The 12,375-nt window shown below is 33.7% G+C and overlaps 1 long non-coding RNA gene across 3 annotated transcripts in view; it reads right to left on the reverse strand.

The window, feature by feature from the left end:
- The window catches only part of LOC140623707 (uncharacterized), a 169,840-nt gene that overhangs the window by 7,097 nt on the left and 150,368 nt on the right, over nucleotides 1-12,375 (reverse strand). For all 3 annotated transcript variants that reach the window (XR_012023268.1, XR_012023267.1, XR_012023265.1), the window contains exons 3-5: nucleotides 9,774-9,833; nucleotides 8,099-8,181; nucleotides 7,257-7,469 (exon numbers count right to left, since the gene is read on the reverse strand). This is a non-coding gene — a long non-coding RNA (uncharacterized lncRNA). The remainder of the gene's footprint in view (nucleotides 1-7,256; nucleotides 7,470-8,098; nucleotides 8,182-9,773; nucleotides 9,834-12,375) is intronic.

A 12,375-nucleotide genomic window follows, 5' to 3' on the forward strand; every position in this document is an offset into this window, starting at 1 on the left:
TGAGTGTTGGACTCCTGATTTCTGCTCAGGTCATGATCTCAAGGTTTTGAGATCAAGCCCCGTGTCAGCCTCCAGACTCAGCCTCTACTTCTGCCCCTCCTCCTGCTCATGCAAACTCTCTCTCTCAATAAAATATAGGTGTGCCTGGGTGGCTCAGGTGGTTAAGTGTCTGCCTTCAGCTCAGGTCATGATCTCAGGGCTCCCTGATCAGTAGAGTCTGCTTCGCCCTCTGCCCCTCCCCCTGCTCATGCTATCTCTGTCTCTCAAATAAATAAGTAAATAAACAAAATGTATTAATAATAATTATAATTAAGTCTAAAGACAAATATAAGTTTTCTATAATTGTCTCAGGAGATTTTTAAAACACGGGTAGAGTAGAACACTATTTAAAAAGAGTATACTACTGTCAAAAATTCAGAAATAACAGACGTAAAACCAGTGAATCACCAAAGTAGTAATTAGTAGAAATTGATTATGCACACACTGAAGAGGCAGTTTACAAAGTGGTAGTACTCAAGCCAAAGCATGGAATGAGACTCAGGTATATTGGTTATAAAGCAGCTTACAGTGAAAAAGCAGCAACTGCTCATGCTTCACAGCTATTGACAGAATTTCCTAAATGATAGGGAATGCTCAGTGGTTGCTTCATATCAACCTTAGAAAACCGTTATGTTTATGATTTTCAGAAGCATAAGCAAGAAATGACCCACATCAAAGTTAGCCTTGCAAAATAAACTAAATTAAGCTTTGTTTCTATGACTAAACTAGTTTTGTCTGCTCAGGGAATTTTCAAGGCTGGCTCTCTTTTTTATTTTAACCGTATTTTAATTGGTTTCCCCACATTTAATTTACATTTTCTGTTTGAAGTTATCTTTTTAACAGTTTAATTTACATATTAAATCAAAACCCTTAACTTTGAATGGCATGTCAAAAACTATGCCTTTGAAGTAAAAGTGTTTTGATCTTTATTATTCTTGGGGTTTCCCTGCAGGTTTAATGGTAAAGTTATTGTTTTATCTTTCTGTTATTTTAATCTATTTTCTCCTTTAATTTAGTCCAGCATTCCACAATATTTTTGGTCTTAGGACCTCTTTATACTTAAAAAGCATTGATGATCCCAAAGATCTTTTGACTATATGAGCTATATCTATCCATATTTATGATACTAGAAATTAAAACTGAGAAACATTTAAAGTATTCATTCATTTCATTCATTTAAACATAACAATAAACTCCTTATATGTTAACATATATCATTATTTTAACAGAAAATGAGTTATATTTGGGGTGGGGTGACTCAGTGGATTAAGCATCTGACTCTTGATTTCAGCTCAGGTCATAATCTCATGGTCATGCAATTGAGCCCTGCTTAGTGTATTACAATACCTACAATATTGTATTATATGCTTGAGTTTCTCTTTCCTCTCCCTCTCCCTCTGCCCCTCCCACTGCTTGTGCTCTCTTGCTCTTTCTCTCTCAAATATTTTTTAAATGAGTTATATTTTCCAAACAACAACAAAATAGTGAGAACAGTAGTATTGATTTACATATTTAAAAATTTAAAAATAAGACACATCTGTCTCAAGAGACAAGCCTAGTGGTTATGAGGTGCTTGAAAGTAAGGGGAAATGGGAGATGTTGGTCAAAGAGTAGAAACTTCAAGTTATAAGATTAATAAGTCTGGTGATCTAATGTACAGCATAGTGATTGTAGTTAATAATATTGTATTATATACTTGAAAGTTGCCGAAAGAGCAGATCATAAATATTTTTGCTATAAAAAGAAATGGTAATTATGTGTCATGAGGGGGGTTATTTGCTAAATTTTGGTGGTAATCATTTTGCAATATGTAAGTGTATCAAATCAATACATCTTAAGCTTGTACAATGTTATATGTCAATTATATCTCAATAAACCTGGGGAAAACAAAACAAAAAAAAATAAGTCACTAATGTTAAAAAAAAATACAGCTGTTTCAAACCATGATACAGGTCAAGCAAAATTAGGAATAAGTATTGACCATTGAGTTTAGCAACGTGATTCTGGATCACACTGGTAATTCCTCAACTCCTCTCTCCCAAGCAATTAAATTTTCAGTTAGGCAGATCAGAAATACAGGAGATGTTTTAATCCAACAGAATCCAATACCATAATAATCTTGAGATCTGTCCTCACTTCTATTTTCTCTCATAAAGAAACATTAAGAGAAAAAGAAGTCATAAGCCATCTAATTACCAAACATCCAGATGGTTCTATATTTCATATAACATTACTCCTATTCTTGCACAACTCTCCTAGCGAGTATATTCCTAAAATATTAGTTCCTTTTTCCCTACATATAACTAATAGTTCAATCCTGTTTTTTGCTTAGGCATTAAGATGAATGGACTTTTGACTCACTTTTACATTATGCAACCTTATGAATGATTTTTCTATGGATTATCATAAAACATAATTAAAAATTACATTAAACTTACATTTGTTGAATAACAAGATACTTCTACAAATAATTACTTTAATTACTCAATTGATATTGAATTTTTTAAGTAAGCAAAAAATAAGAAAATTTTTTAACCCACTTTCATTATCATGAAAATACTCTTAAGAAAATGTTTTCAACAATTTTTAAAAATATTTTATTTATTTATTCATGAGAGACACAGAGAGAGGCAGAGACATAGGCAGAGGAAGAAGCAGACTCCCTGCAGGGACCCCAATGTAGGACTCAATCTCAGGACCCCAGGATCACGCCCTGAGCCAAAGACAGATGCTCAACCACTGAGCCATCCAGGCATCCCTGTTTTCAACAATTTATTAATAAAGCATCCAAATTACCAATAAGGTAAAAATAATTTAAGGCTCATCAAGTTTGTGAAATACAATACATAAAGCTCATCAAGTTTATGAAATACAATATATAATTGTACGCAATTCTTTTAACTTCTTAATTATTTTATTTGTAAAATTATTTCACAGTTCCAGGGTTTCTGGCTAGCTCAGTCAGTAGAGCACACCACGCTTAATCTTAGGGTAATGAATTCAAGCTCCAAGTTGGGCATACAGACAACTTAAAAAAATAATAAAATAAAAATTTTATAGTCCTTATATATTTACATAGAAATATGCCCATAGTATATTACTGAGGGAAAAAAAGCAGGTTATAGAACAGTATAATTAATAATAATAATAATAATAATAATAATAATATAATTATTCCACTCAGAACTTTAAAAAATCTATCTATATGTATACTTATAAACACATGGGAGAAAATATATGTCAAATTATTGACATTTATAGTCTAAGGGATTTAAAAAAGGGATTGTGTTTTACACACTTCTAATTATTTGGGATTTGCGACTAATAAATACTCTTATATTTTTAAAAAATACATTTAATTATAATAAATAGTTTCTGCTTTTACTTTGTCGAAGTATTTATATTAGTATATACATGTTATAAATTAAACTATATATAATTTTTACATATTAGGAAATATATTAGTAAATACTCTTAGTAAGAAGAAGATTTTATTTTTAACAAATTAGAATCCAATTTTAGGACTTTGATTCTCTGGATGTTTAAATGATTACAGTGGCTTATGTGCAAAAGCCACAAGACTATGAATCAAGACTGATCACTAGAGACAGTCTGCATATTTCTCTTAACATAAAATTCTATTATGTAATAATACTCTGCTGTTCTGTGAAAATTGAAAGAAAATCTAGTTGCAACAATTTAAGTTTTATAAGGTTTTTTAGTCCATTGCATTTTCCAAATTTATTAGCTGGATTGAAGTAAATCAGGATTTTGCTTCATGGCTTTTAGTTCTACATATTCATTTCCCAACGTGTTGCCATAGGAATGATGAGGAAAGAAAGACTTTATGTCTAGTGCCACTTTGTTCTAAAAAATGAACCTAATTGTCATAAATACATATAAAATACTTCAAATTATGGATTACTTTCACCATACATCCAAATATATTTATTGTGTATTCTGGTTTGTTCTTTTTTTGAAACAACGCTCATCTTTACTATCCTATATAAGAAAGAAACTGTTTTCTCAACTTTTTTAGGTGACCTTGAAAAAAACCTTGTGTAAAAAGCAAGGTGAAATGGCTAACAGTTCATATTAACCAGGACAAAGCAGCATCTCACAGAAAATCTTTAGCTTGCACAAAGTCAACTTGCATCCATTCACCTGTGAGAAGAGTCAACGTGTCTGATGCAAGAAATCTAGCAGGCAACAAGAACCAAGCACAATTAGAAATATACCAGAGAAAAAGCATGCAATCCACTGTAACTAACCATCTTTTCAAAGAAGAGTTACTTTGAATTACAATCAAGATAGCTCTGTCTTGTAGACTGGGGGTGATTTTGAGGGGTGGGCTCATTTAGAGGGTATTACTAACCCTCTAACTCACCGTAGTGGACCTCAATAGACTAGCCTTCCATACCACAAGACTCTGACTAAGCCATAGTAAAGTTATTTGTGTTTCAAGCTAATTAAAATAAGTTTGCAACAGCAATTTTACTGAAATTTTAGCTAATCTAAAGCAAGAGGAAATCATAATATACCATTTTCTTACCTAATAAACAGGAACCTAAGCCATTTCTAGATATGTTAGAGTGCTCAGAACATTGATTATGCTCCACAAAGACAAATAATAAACATTTTTAAATTATTTCACACTAAGAATATTGCTCTCACACACCAGATTTCACTGAAAAGAAGCAAGGTACTTTTACTTTCTTCTTTATAGTTAAATCAATAAACATTTACTAAGTATCTATGGTATACAAAACACTCTGCTAACCATTGTATTTAAGTTGAGGGTAAAAATATTTATGGTTTTTCATTGTACCTTTCAAATATTTTTATCAGGAGTATTTTTGTCAGTTCAACATGGCCTAGGTTATCTTTTCAGAACATTTATCTTGCAAATAATCTCTTGCATAAAAAGAAAATATATTCTTCTTATAAGTGATCTAATGGCAACTTGTGATATTTTCACCTTTCTCCCCTTTTTATGGGGAGGATCTACTTCTATTTTGGAGATACTGATTTATATTATTTTCTAGATTGTGAAGCTCTGATTTTAAACACTTGATCATGTCAAAATCAGAAATAAATGTACTAAATGGTACCCTGCTGCCTATTTCCTTCTCAGAATGCGTCAGTAGGAGTTTCGTCAGGAAAATAGTTTGGAAATCAGAAACAGCTCTAGGTGTTTCAATCAGGAAACAGGTCATTCTTAGAAAAAAGGCTCAGAGGAGACTGCTGCAAAATCTCACCTCTACAAAAGCCCATAAGTCTGCCTGCTGCTGCCAGAGAAAAGAAAACATGGTTTCCACTTCTCTGCCACCTTGCAGATTCCATATGAACACATCTCCTAGCAGAACCTAACCCAGAAAGTGGTGTCAGAGATTCTGGGAATGTAGTTCCCAAGTGTCCTGCCACCGCCACCAAAGGAGAACATAGAAGGAGGGAACCGATGCTAATGTGCTAACAGATAATGTATAGGTAGGGGGTGGGATTGAGCTAAATTCTGTCCCAGTGATACCATCTCAAGAGGTTTGAGCTGTAATTGAACAGCTCATGCTTACTACTGAGGTGAATGATAGTTATAATCCACTCTTGGTTACCCTTTAAGAAAATTTTGCTTTTTGTTCCTCCCACTTTTATTTCCTTGACCACTTGGATAGGAAATTTTAATTTCTTAAATTTCAATGATTTAACAGATAAAAAGAATACATATGAAATCTTGACATATCTGATCTGCATCACTATATACCTGTGAAGAGCACACTAGGTACAAGGCATTGTGTAGGAAGTCACTCTGTGGGGTGCAAAGATGGTCCCTGACTTTCAAATGTTCACAATTATTGGGAGGCAAAGGGAAAATACAATCAATATAGCTCAATTGTGTTGTGTGTACAATTAACAAAGGGCAGAGAAAGAATTAAAGCCAGAGAGACCTGTAGGAGGTGATAAGGAGTGACTGAAGAGAACCATGGGAAGGAAATGCTCTCTGAGGTGTAACCATTCCTAACAGATGGAAGTGGAGTGAGGGGTGTGGTGACATGAGGGGCCAGAGTGAGTAAAGTGAAGAGGCTGAAGAACTTGCTGCAATTAGACTAGAAACAGATACCACAAACTCAGGTGCATATAGGGGCCAGCAGTATTGCAAATGAAGCAGCCCATGTGAGGACTTCAGCCAGCAAAAGAATGATACACCAGCCACCTCAGGCGACATTCCTGGTGAGACTGTTGGCCCAGTGCTATCAGAGCTTCCAGTTGTTCAAAAGAAGGTGAAAATCCATATTATAAGGTAAAATTCCTATTTTAGAATATTAGCACCTAATTTTAAAAAATGAATAAAAACAAAACTAAAGCCATGTGTAAATTAAAGAAAACTCTGGCCCACATATGCACCAGTGGTCAACTATTTGCAGGCTCTAGGAGATGCTTTCTAAGGTTCCATCCAAGCAATTCTGGTTTCAATTGTGAACCTCATTCTCACTGAATAATATATTCATCTTTTAATATGCATATTAAGCATTGCCTCAGAAATTTTCTTCCTACGAATTGTGTGTTCTTAATGCTCTTCATAAAGAACTGTAGAGTTCTTAAGACTGACTTGCAAGAGGCCTACAGTGAAGACAAGTGACAAGAAGGGGAAAACAGAAAGAAGACCATTAGAAAATGTCAAGGCTATAGACATTTACCAGTGCAACCAGCCTTTATCCATCTCCGAGACTGAAGACTACTGCTGTCATTTCTCTTTACTAGCAAGGAAATGATAATGAAAAATATTTGTAGTAGAGGAAATGTTGACAGGAGTCAGAGCTACCTTAGCGAATAATACACTCAATACGTATAGTTATTTAAAATCCAGTCTATTATAATGTACAAAATATTCTCTTACATTTGTGGATATTTTTTTATTTTTTCAAAATCACTAATTATTTCTCGAAAACTGTGATCATATCTTTTAACAAGACAGGAAAAAGGATAATGATAACAGGGCACATATCAATTAGTAAAATCAATGCCTAAAAAATAGTCTTAGTGCTGTCTTGCTTTACAAACAGTTTTAAACTGAGCTCAATGCTGAACCAGTGAAAAATATTGGATCTATTTTTTGCAAGAAACTTAACCAAAAAAAGCAAATAATAACACAAGCCACTATATGAAGTTTCTACTTTCAATGAAACAGGCCAATGTGAATATTGAATTATCTGTGTTAATACCTCTGATCACATAGTTCTTCTACATGTGATCTGCCACCAGGGGAAATCACATTTATCCATTTCAAGGTAGGATTGGGCTCCTCCGGAGAATCTCCTTTAATAGGACGATTACGTACCCTTAGAAAACATTTCAAACTATTCAAGAAACTTGGATAGATATTTGAACGGAGCTTTTCCCAATAGTGGTGCTTTTTCAATAACACAGTAGAGTACCTAATGGAACATAATGAAAAAGATCAACAATAAAATTGACAATTTCAGAAAAAGAAAAAAAAACCCACCTGACAATGTTCTCCTTGCTTATGAGTTACCGCTTCACAGAGCAAGCACTACAGCGTGTACGTAAGCACACATAGTTTCAGCTTCAGCACAAAGAATAAAAGTCTAAAAAGGTAAAAATGAAAATGTGTGCTGCCCTGCTACCATGTAGCTGAGAGTTATAAAGGCCCCCTGAACAATATTGAGTTTGCGGTGGCACAATCACATCACAAAAGATTTACCTTCACTCTGCAAACTTAATATAGGGCAATAACAGTCGATTACAAGCAGAGCAATACAACATCAAAGGAATGTTTAAAAGAACTGGACAGAACCTTTAAATCAACACAATTGAGTTATCTTCCCCCAAAGGAAGCACCATGGGAGAGATCATAGCAGGGTTTTTCAAGAGGTATTACTAATTTACCATAAGTTATATTTAATACACTTTCTAAACGTGGTTTGTAATCTCTCTCCACTTTTTAGAACACAGAGCAATAAATTAAAAGAGAAATGGTCCCCAAAGAGCAAAAGACTGGAAGAAAAAAAATGACAATAGTTTTCTTCCGGAGAGGAGGGTTAACCTTTCAAATAAATCTTCCATAGCTGGAAAGTCAGCATTGGATCTGTCCTTTCCCAATTTCAGGGAGATTCTTCAAATCCAGACCTAGAGAAATAATAGAAAAGTTCTATTATTTATATTTATAAAATTAATCAATATTCAAATTCCGTTAAGAACAGCAATATTCACCATAGCATTTTAGAAGAATGGTAAGAAATTCTTTTTAACATCTCCCATAGAGAAGAAAGCAATTTTACTCCACCTTCTTATGGCTGAAAGGAACATTGGAGAAGTTGAATTTCTTGTCCAGGTCATGTCAGAAAGGGGTAGAATTTATTTATTGCGGAGTAGTACTGTTCATTGTTGGCAGATCTTAGATATTTTTTTAGCATTTTAACTATTTCCGCATAGGTTTCTATTTTTAATTTATATAATAGTGTGCTTAGTTTAATGAAGACATGGTATATTACTGTTTTACATATAAAAAGATATTACTTTTCTACATGCATTGCAAGGCTTATTGTTACAAATTTTCATCTAAAGCCATGCATTTATTTTTCCCAGGAAGATATTGGGTATTGCCAAAACTTTTCATCATCTTTTAATGTCTGAGATTTGCATACATAAAATCATAAATTTCTATATGATGCTAATAGACCTGTTCCTTTGATTCTTTCAAAAGTTATAACCTTTTTTGCCTTTTGTTTAGCACTCTTGTTTTGGTTTAAGTTATCTTGATTTATACCAGATATGTGTATTCAAAAAGGCTTTAAATTCTGGATAATTTGTATCTAAAATGACTTTTCAATACATTAATTTTCTAGTGCTGAAAACACACCCACAACAGGTGCATGAAACTGCCTGTAACACATGCCATATGGGGAAAGTACTAGGGTTTGTCCCTTTTGATATAGAATGGTTTTATTGGTGTCATACTGTAAGCTTTTACAATAAATCAGATCATATATGGACTTATCCTTATGTATCTGGCGTTAGAAAATATTTAATTCATGTTTATAATGCTTTTAATTTTACAACCAGCTTCCTAAATTTCTTTACAGTTAGCCTTTATGTCAAGATTATTTCATTTGAAATTGTCCATTACCAGATAATCTTTTTCAGATATTTGAATTAGACTGCTGTTTTTCTTTTTTGTAGCATGTTCTTTTTCAAGTCCACCAACTTCTTCATACTAATATTGTTAATTTAAAGGCAAAATTCTGATGCATTAGTTCTTACCTACTCTTGGTAAATATTTTTGGAATTCATTATTTGAAATAGTTGGTGTGAATGTGACAGAATTTTTTTTCGTATTTTATATCAATGTGATTAGAATAGGTGATCCCAATATGTGTTTGCAGGTCTATCAAGGTTAGCTTGTTTATAATTATAAGATTCAAATAGTGACTAGGAATTCTCATTTTTTCTCCTATCCATTCAACCTACATTAATTGTATCACTAAGATGCAATGTCCAACAAGAAGTAGTTCTAATGTCATAAAAAATACCACACTGATGTTTGTCCACTGGTTGATGTCAGCAAATGCTCTAATGCCTTTCAATTAGTATCATGAATATTATAAAGTTTTACCCAACCAAGGAACCCACTGGCTGTGATAAAACCAAATAAGAATGTTTACTTTTGTGCAGAGATTAGAGAACCAAAAGCTAAAAGAATAGGTAATCTGTAGTCAAACCTGACTTTGAAATTCTGCTCATCTGGTTAATAGTTGTGTGACTGTGCCTCAGTTTCTCTTCTGTAAAACAGAGATAATAATGTTTATAGATTGCTATAAAATTAAATCAGATACCACTTATAAATTCCTAGCACCATGACATACTGCATGCACCCAAGAAGTGTTAGCTATTTATATTGGAAAAAATATGTCCAGAAATGCTCTAATGCCTTTCAATTAGTATCATGAATATTATAAAGTTTTACCCAACCAAGGAACCCACTGGCTGTGATAAAACCAAATAAGAATGTTTACTTTTGTGCAGAGATTAGAGAACCAACACCTGTTGCCTAACAGTAGTGGGACTTATACCAGAAATCAATGAATGAGTAACCACCCTCAACAGCTATCAGAGTCATAAGACAGTTGGTTCTACGGTCTAGACCTGCTTAAGAATTGAACAAAGTCACCTGCTGACTATAATAGCCATTCATAGGAGTGATATAAAATTTAATGTTAGTGATTATCTGTTGTGATATGACATCATGTGCATATTGCCTTTCCAGTCTGGCTTGAAGGACATTTGAGAAATAATATTTCAGAGTATTTTTTCAATATTAGAGGTTAAATACCATCAATTTTCACTAAATCTTGGCCTGTAAAAAAAAAAACTACAATTCAGTGGTATCTAGGTCATTAGTACTTTTAAGTAAGGTGGCAGAGAGAATATGACTATTGTCAGAAAGAGACAATTCATAGCAAAGATAGCTTGCCAGAATTTTTTTTAAATAGGAAGATCATTCTCTTTCAACAGTGAAGCTTCAATCAAAAATTTATAATAAATCCCTATTAAAATTTTATTAACTTTCTTTCAACATTTGGTATTAACTGGCCAACATTGTGCTTGAGTTTTATTTGGAAATATTGGTGCTTCTGGACTCGTATATCTCTTTTTGTCCTTAATTACTTCCTATAAAATAGCAGCAGTAGACAATCCTTTCACTATTTCCAGATGGATTGTCATAACTTGTCTATGATCCATTAAAAGATCAAGAGGTCTTTGGGACACCTGGGTGGCTCAGTCAGTTAGGTGTCCAACTATTGATTCTGGCTCAGATCATGATTTTAGGGTCATGAGATTGTGCCCGGTGTGGGGCTCTGTGCTGGGTGTGGAGCCTGCTTGCAATTCTCTCTCTGTGTCTCCTTCTGCCCCTCCCCCTCACCCCTTCTCACTCTCATAAAAAAAAAAAAGAGCAAGAGATTTTTAATGGCCTACTTCATTTCCTACTTTATTTATTATTGAGATTATAGAGATTGAAGCCTTAAAGAATTGATAATACTTCGCCATGTTTTCAGATACTGAAATATGTGAATAAGTAAGCAAATATAAATAAGTAATGAATTAATGCAGAGGACATTTAGGAGAGTTCCAGTTTCTGAAAATTATAGCCAATTAATGCCAACTAAGAATTTCTAGTCATTAAAGCTTCTTGGCCTTCTCAAATACAAAATGAAATGTAAGTATTACATTACCTTATCTCTCAGTGGAAGTTGATCAGCAAGTTTAAGTTTCTACTTATCCCCAACCTATAGACTATGCTGATCAAAAAACAAGTCCAAGGACCTTATACTTCAAGTGAAATGTAGTCAGTTGCTTAAAAGAACCAATTCTGCATCTAGAAGTCTTGGGTCTGAGAAACATATGGGATTCCTGATGTGTTAGAGAATTACCTCAATCTGGGAATTAATCCCACTGAAATCCCCAATATTCCTTAAGATTAGACCAATCTCTTGGTATAATTTGGGGTGGGATGCTAAGATTCTTCAAATTAGGGTGTGACTATGCATACTAGACCGTTATCACTGCTCCCACAGACTAAGTTGCCAGCCACACAGTGGCACACGATGGTACATGATAGCCTATTCCAGTTACCACCTATATCCTATCTACTATCTTTTACTACACCTCTTAACAAAATTTTAGGCATCCTTCAGGATATGGCTAAAATATTATCTCTTTTCTCAGTTCTTTCAGGAGTCATTTCCAAACCTGACCATTCATATGCCCATCACTTCCTTCATGAGTTCACCCATTTGTTTATTCAACAAATATTTTTTGAGAATCTGTTATGCACTAGACACCTTTATATTTGGTCTGAGCCAAGCAGATAAAAATTCTTGCCATTATAGTGCCTAACTTCTGATGAAAGACTAATTATTCCTTCTATATTCTCTTATTACTTTATTATTGCATTTGTCACATTTATTTTAGGTAATTATTTTTGTGTATCTCTTACTGGATAGCAAGGGCCACATAACATTTATCACCAGCACTCAGAACATTCCCTTGCCACATAACATAAGAGAAAAGGCAAAACAAACTTTATAGCTTGGAGGCTCTCTAATAAATTTAAATTTAATCAGTATTTCTGTTTTGGTTATCTATTCTTGTTTAAGAAGTTAACTGAAAACTTAGTCATTTAAAGCAATGTTTTTGCTTTGCTCACAATTTTGTAGGTCAGAAATTTGGGAAAGGCTCAGCAAGGTAGTTTAGCTCTGCTTCACATGGCTTCAGCTATAGTTATGGTGGCTGAGGCTGGAGGATCCTCTTCCAGAATACCTT

The sequence above is a fragment of the Canis lupus genome, chromosome 33, assembly GCF_048164855.1.
Source record: "Canis lupus baileyi chromosome 33, mCanLup2.hap1, whole genome shotgun sequence".
NCBI classification, from domain to species: domain Eukaryota; kingdom Metazoa; phylum Chordata; class Mammalia; order Carnivora; family Canidae; genus Canis; species Canis lupus.